Source organism: Bison bison, unplaced genomic scaffold, assembly GCF_000754665.1.
Source record: "Bison bison bison isolate TAMUID 2011002044 unplaced genomic scaffold, Bison_UMD1.0 scf7180017864061, whole genome shotgun sequence".
NCBI lineage: Eukaryota > Metazoa > Chordata > Mammalia > Artiodactyla > Bovidae > Bison > Bison bison.
In genome coordinates this window covers 1,283,862-1,297,188 of record NW_011494633.1, presented here as the reverse complement: position 1 = coordinate 1,297,188, position 13,327 = coordinate 1,283,862, and the positions used below count along the sequence as shown (strand labels likewise).

Below are 13,327 nucleotides of genomic sequence, written 5' to 3'. Positions count from 1 at the left end.
AAGTCTGGGTGAACTCCGGGAGTTGGTTATGGACAGGGAGGCCTGGAGTGCTGTGATTCATGGGGTCGCAAAGAGTCAGACATGACTGAGTGACTGAACTAACTAAACTAAAGTATATTATGTTTTGTTGTTGTTTTTGTTTTACAAGAGAGCAAATGATATTAGAATCAGAAATGACGAGTTACTTGCATAAGGCTATTCCATTAACAGGTTGCCAAGTTGGGGTTAGTGCGTGTGTGCTAAGTCGCCTCAGTCATGTCCAACTCTTTGTGACTCCTATGGACTGTAGCCTTTCAGGCTCCTCTATCCATGGAATTCTCCAGACAAGAATCCTGGAGTGGGTTGCCATGCCCTCCTCCAGGGGGTCTTCTAGACCCTGGGATCAAACCCATGTCTCTTATGTTTCCTGCATTGGCAAGTGGATTCTTTTACCACTAGCAACACCTGGAAGCCCAAGTTGGGGTTCAACTTCTTCAAATAGTCATGGAGATTGAAATTTTTATACTGCATTGCACTCCTGGCTGTCACTATTCCCTGATTATCTACAGAAGATGTGTCACATTTTTTTACCTCAACTGGAGAGTTCCACATCTAGCAATTCTAATTATTTCTACTTTGCAAAAGTATTTGTATTTGAAAATGTCCACATATATGTCATATACAGTCAATCTTCATTAATTATGAATTCCATGTTTGAGAATTTGACTAGCAAAAATTATTTATAAGCACTAAATCAATACTCAGGGAAATTTTGCTGTCGATAAAAGACATATGAAAAACTGAAAATTTTGATTTCCTGGACTTTCAGGTTTCCAGGTAAGATTGAACAAGGCTGCATTCTGTCTTCTTGATTTCAGTGCTCATATAGAAAAAAGTGTCCATTTCACAATCTATTGGTTGCTGCATTTTTCACATATTTATGCAAGTTCTATGTAATATTCTTAAGCAGAAGAATGATTACCTCGTAAAGAAAATATCTGTGTTTCTTAGATAAATTTCCTCTGGGCATGATTTTAATGCTGTGGGCTATAAGTCTTGGCTATCACATCAACAGTATGGTATATCCAGAAAGAAAAAGAGGATGTTTGTTGGTCTGTACATGAGGCCATTTTGGAAAGAGCTAAAGTAATACCTTAAAAGAAAAGAAAGAAAGATGTTCTTTCCATCATAGGGGATTGGAATGCAAAAGTAGGAAGTCAAGAGATACCTGGAGTAACAGGCAAGTTTGGCCTTGGAGTAAAAATGAATCAGGGCAAAGGCTAACAAAGTTTTGCCAAGAGAACACCCTGGTCATGGCAAACACTGTCTTCTAATGACCCAAGACGACTCTACACATGGACAACACCATATAGTCAATAATGAAATCAGATTGATTATATTGTTTTCAGCCAAAGATGATGACGCTGGATAAGTCAGCAAAAACAAAACCTAGGGCTGATAATGGCTTAATGCAGGCATAAATTGAAAAAGTAGGGAAAACCACTAGGCCATTCAGGTATGCCCTAAATAAAACTCCTTATGATTATACAGTTGAGGTTACACACAGATTCAAGGGATTGGGTCTGGTAGATAGAGTGATTGAAGAACTATGGACAGAGGCTCATAATTGTACTGGAGGCAGTCACCTAAACCAACCAAAAGAAAAAGAAATGCAAGAAGGCAAAACAGCTGTCTGAGGAAGCTTTACAAATAGCTGAGAAAAGAAAAGAAGTAAAAGACAAGGAAGAAAGGGAAATATATACCCAGTTGAATGCAGAGTTCCAGAGAATATCACAGAGAAATAAAAAGGCCTTGAATGAACAATGCAAAGAAATAGAGGAAAATAATAGAATGGGAAAGACAAGAGATCTCTTAAAGAAAATTGGAGATATCAAGGGAAAATGTCATGAAAGAATGGACACAATAAAGACCAGAAAAAATAAGTACCTAACAGAAGCCAAAGAGATTAAGCGGTGACAAGAATACACAGAAGGACTATACAAAAAAGGTCTTAATGACCTGGATCACCATGATGTTATGATCACTCACCTGTAGCCAGACATCTTGGTGGGTGAAGTCAAGTAGTCCTTAGGGAAGTGTTACTGTGGACAGTGTTAGGGGAGATGATGAAATTCCTTGAGGTAATTTATCCAGGTGACGGATTCCTGGAGTATGAAGTCAAATGGACCTTAGGGCACATTACTACCAATAAAGGTAGCGGAGGTAATGAAATTTTAGCTGGAAAAGATGATGCTATTAAAGTGCTACACTCAATATGTTAGCAAATTTGGAAAACTCAACAGTGGCCACGGGATTGTAAAAGGTCAGTTTGCATTCCAATCCCAAAGAAGGGAAATGCCAAAAAAATATTTAAACTACTGTACAATTGCGCTCATTTCTCATGTTTGCAGATTATGCTCAAAATCCTTCAGGCTAGGCTTCAGCAGCACATGAACCAGATGTACAAACTAGGTTTAGAAAAGGCAGAGGAGCCAGAGATCAAATTGCCAACATTCACTGGATCATGAAGAAAGCAAGAGAATTCCAGAAAAAAAGGGGGGGCGGTTCATTTACTATATTAAAGCTTTTGACTGTGTGGATCATAAAAAAAAATGTGGAAAATCCTTAAAGAGATGGGAATACAAGATCACCTTACCTGTCTCCTTAGAAACCTGTATGCAGGTCAAGAAGCAACAGTTAGAACCAGAAACCGAACAACTGACTGGTTCCAAATAGGGTAAGGAGTATGACAAAGTTGAATATTGTCACCCTGCTTACTTAACTTCTACGCAGGGTACATCATATGAAATGCTGGGCTGGATGACTCACAACCCATTTGACTGGACAACTCATGACCCACACTCCAAGAATCCATCACGTGGAATAAAGATTGCTAGGAGAAATATCAACAATCTCAGATATCCAGATGATAACAGTTTATTGGCAGAAAGTAAAGTGAAACTAAAGAGTGTCTTGATGATGGTGAAATAGGAGAGTGAGGTTCAGATCCATTCAGTCGCTCAGTCGTGTCCAATTCTTTGTGACCCCATGGACTGCAGCATGCCAGTCTTCCTTGTCCATCACCAACTACTGGAGCTTACTCCAGCTCATGTCCATTGAGTCGATGATGCCATCCAACCATCTCATCTTCTGTTGTCCCCTTCTCCTTCCTTCAATCTTTCCCAGCATCAGGGCCTTTTCTAGTGAATAAATTCTTTGCATCACGTGGCCTTAGTATTGGAGTTTCAGCTTCAGTATCAGTCTTTCCAATGAATATTCAGGACTGATTTCCTTTAGGACTAACTGGTTGGATCTTCTTGCAGTCCAAGGGACTCTCAAGAGTCTACAGTAAAGAAGCTGGCTTAAAACTCAACATTCAAAAAACAAAGATCATGGCAAAATCTCCCATCATTTTATGGCAAATAAATGGGGAAAAAGTGGAAACATTATAAGATTTCATTTTCTTGGGCTCCAGAGTCATTGCAGACAGTGACTGCAGCCATGAAATTAAAACTTGCTTGCTCCTTGGAAGAAAAGCTATGACAGACCTTGATAGTGTATTAAAAAGCAGAGACATCACTTTGCTGACAAAGGTCTGTATGTATAGTCAAAGCCATGTTTTTTCCAGTATTCATGTACAGATGTGAGAGTTGGACCATAAAGAAGTCTGAGCACCAAAAAATTGATGGTTTCAAATTGTGGTGTTGGATAAGACTGCTGAGAGTCCCTTGGACTGCAAAGAGATCAAACCAGTCTACTCGAAAGGAAATCAACCCTGAATATTCATTGGAAAGATGATGCTAAACTCAAGTTCTAATACTTCAGCTACCTGATGAGAAGAGTAGACTCATTGAAAAAGATCCTGATGCTGGGAAAGATTGTGGGCAGGTGGAGAGGAGAGCAACAGAGGAGGAGTTTGGACGGCATCATCGACTCAATGGACATGAGTTTGAGCAAACTCTGGAAGACAGTGAAGTACAGGGAAGCCTGGCACGCTGCAGTCCATGGCGTTGCAAAGAGTCAGATACAACTTAGCAACTGAACAACAAAAGCAACATCTATAATGAGTGAGGAAACTATGGAAAAGATAGAAAAGTGGCTAAATTGGAATTCACTAGATGAAGACTGATTTTTTTAAAATGTAGCATGTGGCATTTTTATGAGACTCATGACTGTATTCACCCAATGGATGGATTGAACAAAAAGTCCCAAGGTCATTCCTGCTGAATGTCTCAATTTTGCTGTATGACCTCTCATCTCAAGTAATTTAGACTATGCTTCATACATAAAGTTCTCAAGTTTCTAAAATGAGAGCAGAGGGTGCAAGCCCTCTTATGTTCTATGTTCCAGAATCATCTATCTCTTCTGCCACATCTATTGGTCAATAGAAGACTCAATCAGTCCAGATTCAAGAATATGAATAATTATTTTTTATAAGAGGACCCACAACAGTTATATGGCATGCATGTTTGGACACAAGAAGATGTGATTCACTGCGATGCATTATGATAATTGCTTACTACACTGGGTATCCTTTTTCTAGAAAGGGACAGAATCTTTCCCATTCTATTTGAAAAAATACTTCAAGCAGTACAAGCTGAACTTATGTAAACTGGTCCACATTTCACATACCCTCTGTGAAACTGAGACAATCTCTGTTCTTTGTAATATAAAGTGGCATCTCACTTAAAAAAATTTACTCATTCTATGAAGCATGTATATAAATACTTAAAAGCCCTCTAATTACCAAAGAAATTGAATCATTGGATATGTATCTGCCTACAGTGAAGAGCCATAGGATAATTATTATACAAAACCTTTTAAATAATAAGGATAATAATAATAATAATAAGGATATGTATGGCTGAGTCCTTTTGCTGTCCACCTGCAACTATAACAATATTTTTAATCAGCTATACTCCAATATAAAAAAAAGTTTAAAATAAATACTAGAATAAGGATATTCCCCAATGTATTATATGATTCAAGAATATTCTTGGTATACAATAGTTAACTGGAAAATTAAAAGTCAGTCACATATATGAATATAGCTGCAACAAAAATCATGTACCAAATATTCTTACCCAATATGAATAAAATGATAGATAAAGGCAAAATCCTTTAGAAAAGATGAGATTCATTCTCATCATTGTTCGAAAAATAGCTATGAAAAAAATATGTTGTCCCACAAAATATACAAAATGATAGCAATAACCTAGACATGGACCTTGCATATTTTATAGAAATTGACTCAAAATGGAATGTAGATCTAAATGTAAAGTGTGAAACTATAAGACTTCTAGTAGAAAACTAGAGGAAAATCTAGGTGATGTTCAGTTTGGTGATGAGATTTTAGATGCAACACCAAAAGCAACATCCATGAAAGAAAAAATTGGCATGTAGCACTTTATTAATATTTAAAACTTCTTTTTCAGAGCCACTGTTAAGACAATATAGACAAACCACTGACTGGGAAAAAATATTTGAAAAGCATATACATAGTAAAGCTCCTGATATTCAAGTTAGAAAGAATTCATAAAACTAAACAGCAAGAAAGAGAACTTCAAAATGGGCAAACAGAACAGATACCTAACCTAAGAAGATAAACAACTGGCAAATAAGTATAGATTATGAACATCAAATATAATTAAGGAATTGCAAATTAAAGCATTGAGATACTAGTAAATGCCTATTAGAATGACCCAGATGCAACAATCCTTGTGAGGATGAGGAGTAGCTGGAACTCTCACTTGTTACAGTTGGGAATGAAAAATGGTACAACCAATTGGGAAGAGTTTGGCTGTGACTTACAAAGCTAACCATAGATTATCAACCAGCAGTCACACACTTAGGTACTTATCAAACTGATTTGAAAACTTATGTCCACCAAAAAACTATGCATAAATGTTTATAGCAGGTTTATTCATAATTGCCTAAAAATGAAAGCGGCATTATGTCCTCCAATAAGTGAATGGACTTCAGAAAATCTGTGTGATATCTATACAATTGAATTTTATTCAGCAATTAAAATGACTATCAAGTCATCAAAGACATTGATGAATGTTAAATGCACATTACGAAGTAAAAGATGTCATTGTGAAAAAAGTATGAGTTCTGTGATTTCAATTACATACCACTCTGGAAGAGGCAGAAGTATAGACAGACAAATATAAGCATGTCATACTGTGAGGGCAGGGGAGAGGAAATTTGAAAAGATAGAGCATAGGGAATTTTTCAGAGGTTAACCTGTTCTCTATGATATGCAGTTATATGACATTGTGCCTTTGCCAAAATCTGTCGAAATTTAAAGTATTTAAAATTTTTAAGAATATATTATTTTAGAGTTCAAGGGTGCCCAGAATAAATGCAGAATGACAAATAAATCACCTGTATTTCACATATATTTAACAACCTTTTTCACTGTCTTAGTCCATTTTGATTGTTATCACAAAATACCACAAGCTAGTCAGCTTATGAATGGCAGAAATTTATTGTTTCTCCATATACCTGGAGACTGGAAGTCCAAGATCAACCAGCATGATTGAATGAGAACTCTCTTTGAGTTGCAAATTTCTTGTGCCCTCACACAGTGGAAGGAGAAGCTCTGTGGGATCTCTTTTAGTATAATGTCACTAATGCCATTCATGAAGTCTCCTTCTTCATGACCTAATCACTTCCCAAAGGACCTATCTACATATATTATCATGCTTGGGGGTTAGGATTTCAATACATGATTTTGGAGGGATGAAATTTTCAGCTCATAGCACTAATTAAAGGGAGTGAAGTAAACTGTGCTGACCTGAATGACTATGTCATGGACTATTTAAACTGAAGGCAAAAGGAATTATACTGTAAACATTCTAATTTAGTTTTCTATGTGATAAAGTTCTTTCCATGGGGACATAGGTTAATAATTCTGATAGTGCTATACATGTTCAGAGGAATTAAACCATTAAGGAAATGGATAGTAGAAGGTGAAAGTCAGGTTTTTCAGTTTTAGAGTGGGCATTTATACATAATCATGGGGGTGAGACTATAATGACCCATGGGATAATGGATTAAAATTGTAGAAGTCAGTATGAACACGTGTATATGGATGGCTAGATATAGAAAGAGTTACAGATGTATGCCTACATATAGGTTAGCTCTATACATATATTTTCTTGCTCTATGAGCTGAAAGTGCCTAAAAGCAATGAAACTCAGTAGCAGTGTTCATGGTAGATACCTGAATTATACAATTTCTAGTACCATTCTCCAAAATAATAATCAAGGGCTATTGATTGTAGGACTAGTAAAGGAAATGCATAAGATGAGCCTGGAGCATCTTGTAGTGCCAGAGGATAATTTGTAGCTTAGTACACAACTCATGATCACACACAGAGACATGTGTACACACAGTGGTGGTGGTGTTATGTCAGAGACTTGAATGTCAAGTGAGAGGCTTTCTGATAGTCAAAGCTACAATTTGAGTAAAAAAGTAAGTACATTTGTACTAGATTATAATTCACAAAAAATAATTCCTGAGTCCATACTGACATAAATAAATTATTTCATAAGTAAATACATAGAAAAAAGAGAAATTTTTCATGTAGATATAGTCCAAATAATATATATAGATATTTCACCCTGGAGATGGATCATAACTCCTCAGTACTTAAATGTAGATTGTACTAATTGACTTGATTTCAAAAGTGCAATGTGAAAGGGGAGATGGTGAGTAACTTTACAGTGGAGAAATTTCACAAACACTACTTCAGGCAGGTAATTAAGGTCAATATCCATGGTAATAAGTCTATAGCTTATAGTATGCACCCTTCATATGATGTCATAAAAATGATAACTTGCGTATGTGGCCTTGCTCTCAAAAAACAATAATTCCAGTCTAATTACGAGAAAAAAACATCAGACAAATCCCCAATAGAGGGGCATGCTACAAAACATCTGTTACGTTAATTAAACAAGGAGTCTATTAGGCTGAAGTGATGTTAATGTTTTGGTAGCCAATGTAAGCAAAGCAAAATCTAAGCCTGTAAATGCCTCAAGATTAAGAAAATCAAAACCTAGCTACAACACATCACAAATAGTCAACTAGGCTTTACAGTAAATCAATCAAATAATTTTCTTTCTTTGCTTCTGTAACTTGTCTACCTAAGTCTTTCCCCTAGCTTTCCTCAGCAGAGCACTCCTAATCACTTTGAGCTTGGCACTGCCAATTCTACTGCATTTTTGCTCAAATAAACTCTTAAATGTTTTACTATGCCTCAGTTTATATGTTAACACAATTTACCAGCATGTCTCAAAACATTCTTTAGAAACAAGGACAGTCTAAGAAACTGGCACAGATGAGAGAAGCCCACAGAGATATTGCAACTAAATGCAATGTGGTATCCTGAATAGGGTCTCTTAAGCAGAAAAAGAGGGTAAGAACGAAAAACGAAGGAAATCTGGATAAAATATGGATGTTATCCATGGGGTCACTTTTCTTTCCTTAGGTAATAAAACCATATTAACATTGGTTCATTAGTAATGTAAAATGTTATTAGTAATGGAAAGTGGATGCAGGATATATGTACTAAATTTGCAATCCTTCTGTAAATCTAAAGCTATTCTAAAACATATATACTTAAAATTATAATTAGTATTATTCTAAGTAGGAATATTTGAAACCTTTACAATCAGTAACAAAATATTTCCTACTATTAATATCACTTCTATCATTATTCAGAAGATGTAGGTAACAAAATTAGGCATAAACTCAAGAGAAAATATGTAACATTTTGAACGTGAAAAACAGCACTCCTGTTATACGACACAACGCATTGCTAAAATTTAAAACAAATTTACAGGGCAACTGTTAGCATTTTTAAGTGATTTTAATTTTTAAGATGGTTGGCCAATCTATAGAGTAAGGCAATCTATGAAATGGGAGACAATATTTGCATATCAATGTATGTTTGGAAGTTAATATGAATTCAGAGTATATGAGTAACACAACTCTCAGTAACAAATAACAAACAACTTTTAAAATGTCCATTTAAAAGTGGACAAAGGGACGGGCCCAGCGGCCGTGGCTTCTTCAGGGGCCCCCAGGGCAGGGTGATGCGGAAGGTGGCACCGGCGGCAGTGGTGGTTGGCCGTGTTGTTGGCGGCACGGGGAGGCGGCGCTGTGGCCGCAGTGGTGGCGGCGCTCGCAGGTGGTATAAAATGGCAGATTTCGAGGAGTTGAATATGGTTTCCAGTTTAGGGTTTCTGAACTACAAATGTTACTAGGCTTTGCCAGACGGAATAAAAATGGTCATAAGTATGACCTCCTGATGAGGGCGTTGCAGTTATCGAAGAGTGGCTGCAGCCCTGTGGTTCAGATTAAAATCCGAGAATTGTATAGACTCAGATACCCGTGAACGCTTGAAGGCCTCTGATTTATCCACAATCAAATCACTGGTTTTCAGTTTGGATGGGAGCCCCTCACCTGTAGAACCTGACTTGGCTGCAGCTGGAACCCACTCGTGGCCTTCCACTTCAGTTATACCTCACTCGCCGTTCTCTCCTGCTGGTTCTGTGCTGCTTCAAGATACTAATCCCACGCTTGAGATGCTGGCAGCCGTCTCCCCCAATCCTTCATGTCCAGCATGATGTGTGGGGAAAAATAAAACAAAAAACTACCATTTTATGAGGCTCCTGATGTTCTCATCAAGCCCACGAGTTTAGTTCAAAGCAGTGTACAGCAGTTCCAAGAGAAATTTTTATTTTTACTCTGACACCTCAACAAGTTAGAGACAGATGCATATACAGGGATTTTTTGCCAGGTGGTAGGAGAGATTATACAGTACAAGTTCAGCTGAGACTTTATCTGGCAGAGACAAGTTGCCCCAAAGAAGATAACTATCCCAATAGTCTCTGTATGAAAGTAAATGGGAAGTTGTTTCCTTTGCTTGGCTATGCACCACCAAGTTAAAATGGGATTGAACAGAAGCGCCCTGGACAACCTTTGAATATCATATCTTTAGCTAGGTTATCTTCAGCTGTGCCAAACCTGATTTCCATTTCTTGAGCATCAGAAATTGGAAAGAATTACTTCATTTCTGTATATGTTGTACAAAAACTCACATCAGCCATGTTATTACAGAGAATAAAAATGAAAGGTATTAGAAACCCTGATCATTCCAGAGCACTAATTAAAGAAAAATTTACTAAGGATCCTGACAGTGAAATTGCTACCACTAGCCTTCAGGTGTCCTTGATGTGCCCTTTAGGGAAAATGAGGCTGACGATCCCATGCTCTGCGGTGACTTGTGCACACCTACAGTGTTTTGATGCTGCTCTTTATCTGAAAATGAATAAGAAACCCACCTGGATTTGTCCTGTGTATGACAAAAAAGCTGCCTATGAAAGTCTAATTTTAGATGGGATTTTTATGGAAATTCTCAATGACTGTTCTGATGTGGATGAAATAAAATTCCAAGAAGATGGTTCTTGGTGTCCAATGAGACTGAAGAAAGAAGCTATGAAAATACCCAGCCAGCCATGTACAAAAATAGAAACTTCAAGTGTCCTCAGTAAGACTTGTTCAGTGACTGTAGCCTAGCCGATGAGACAAGCAAGTAGAAAGTGGATATCATTTACCTAACTTTTCTGATGAAAAGGAAGACCCTCATGCCAAAAGGAAATGCATCTCTATGTCAGAAACACAAAGCAGCCCCACCAAAGGGGTTCTCATGTATCAGCCGTCTTCTGTAAGTGTGCCCAGCGTGACTTCCATTGATCCTGCTGCTATTCTGCCTTCATTAACAGACTACTCGTTACCATTCCACCACATGCCCATCTCAAGCATGTCCTCAGATCTGCCAGGTTTGGATTTCCTTTCCCTTATTTCAGTTGATCCCCAGTCTCACCTCATCCTTAATAGCAAGCAGTATGTCCGTCACCACCACCAGCCCCCATGGAAAGTAGTACTCGTGTGAGTTCATCCAGCAGCAGAAGTGAGACGGGGTCATAACCAACAGTGGAAGTAACATTCCTAAGATCATCTCACTGGACTAAAGAAAGACTCACTCGATTCTACAAATCATTCATCAGAACTGCTCTTTCTTGGATCTCTGCTCCATGGAAGCTATTTTTTTGCTACTGATTACTTTGATATTTATTGAAATATAAAATGGATTATTTTTCCTTCTGAGAGATGAACACAGATGACTGCAATGAGAACCACATGACATGCAAGGATTTTTCTTACTCTTGGTGTACTCTTGAGCATCATCAGATACATTCAACTGTAACTATATCCTCCTGAGAAATGGATTTCAATTTCATGTTACAGGATGGATTCTACAAATCAGTTAATTTTTTTTTGTTATACACAGCAATAAAATTATGTAAATATTCAAGTATACTTTTTTCTAATTAAAAAAAGATGTAATTAGTGATTCTAAAATGACAACTTTTCGTTTAACCTGAAGTGAAGGAAACATATACGGAAAGAAGTTATGTTCACTAAATGAGTCCTTTCCATGGATTTGTTCTGTTTCATTGAAGTAATGAAGTCTAGATAAGTGGCCAAAGTTTGGATCCATTTTTCTCTGTTTCCATCAAAGAAAAATGGCCTTTGTGTTAAGCATTTTCCCTGGGGGATGTTTCCACTCTGGTGTTATGTGCCCATGAGTACAGAGTGGAGTTCTGGGATTTGGCTACTCCTCATTAGTGAGTATGTTGAAGAACACTATGCAGAGTCTGCCCTGACGTCATGGGTGCTGTTTTTGGTGATTGAACTTTCTCATTCTAGAGATGTCTGTAAATTAGGGCCTTACCTTCTCAAAGAAATTCTCTGCAATTGTTGAATGAAATGTTTTTGGATTAAGGTGTGGCTGGAATGTTTGTTAAAATTTTGTTCACACTGTCCAGAAATATTGAGAGCATGGAGGCAGTGGAAAAACAGATTTAGGGGCAGTGGGAATAGCACAGTTTAACTTCGTCCTAAGAACTTATTTTACTCATTTATTTTATAGGATAATGTTCAAATCTGCGATGAGTAATACGGACAAAGAAAGTATATCATAGATTTCATTTTGCTCAGAGCAATGATTTTTAAACTTAAAGAACAAACAATAGCAAAGGGGTGGAGATGGTATCAGATTCCCTTTTTTTTTTTTTAAAAAAAAAAAAAAAGGAAATATTTCCTGAAACCACAAAGGATAAAACCAGAATTAGAAGTCTTTGAGTATAAGAAAAGTTTGAAGAGGAAAGGATGCGCCTGAAACCCACTTTGCAAACCACTCTCTTACTATGTGTTTGATTTTAAATCTCTCAGGAAACTGAATTTTACCCTTAGAGAAACATTTTTATCCAAATTGTGTATTTTGCTTTCATTTGGCCGCACAATTTTGATTTCTCAAGGAGTCAATACTTTCCTAATGTTTAGCTTTCTCTCCCTAAGCTGTATCTAAATAAACCTTTGTTGAAAAATCATTAATCTGGCCTATTTCTCAGACTGAAATGCCCAGATGAAGAGTCTGATCAGTTTCATATAGGATAGGGAACAATCAGGGTTGGTGCCACTCCAGGGAGCTGCCTTGTCGCTGCTTGGTTTTTCACATCTTCTCAACGCTTGTGCTGTTTTTGTACTCATTTAATTTCCTGTGGTTTTCTACATCTTCCCTTCTTTGGCTGTATTATCCCCTTAATGTATTATCCCTTTTGGAGAGTCAAAAACATGGAAAACAAACCTGAATCTTCTTGCAGTCGTTGCATCAGAATTGCCAGTTTTGCTTTCTTAGGACATGTTGTAGTCCTTTGGTCCATATACAGAATTTCTTCCTGGTAAAATTTTATGTCGCTGCTCTAAATGTGGACGCAAATTCTGTTAACTCTATAATCAGACAGAAAGAGTAACCTGATTTGTGTGGTATAATTTGTTAATAAAGAAATGCTGTATATTTGTTATCATTTCATTACCCATTAGATTTTCAGGAACCCTCTTCTCTCCAACTTAACCAACAAAGTTTTAAAAGGTAAATGAGAAAAAAAAAGAAGTTAGTTTATTTACTTGATTCTTGTAACTGATAACCTCTGCACTTTTATAGCTGTACTTTGTTTTCAATATTTTATGTGAACAGTTTTACTGTTCATTTTTGGTACTTTACACTAAATTACATAAACTTTAATTTATCCCCCCAAAAATGGACAAAGGTTTTTAATAGACATTTCACCAAGAGTGATATACAAATAGATGAGCATATGAAAAGGTGCTCAATATCATTAATTATTGGAGAAATGTAATCAGAACCACAGTAACACAGCACGTTGCATTCATTATGATGGCAACTATCAAAAAATAAAATAGTAACATTTAT

The 13,327-nt window shown here is 36.9% G+C and overlaps 1 pseudogene; it reads left to right on the top strand.

Annotated features, from left to right (window-relative positions):
• Nucleotides 1-9,185: 9,185 nt before the first annotated feature.
• On the top strand, nt 9,186-11,021 carry LOC104985770 (annotated as a pseudogene).
• Nucleotides 11,022-13,327: the final 2,306 nt, after the last annotated feature.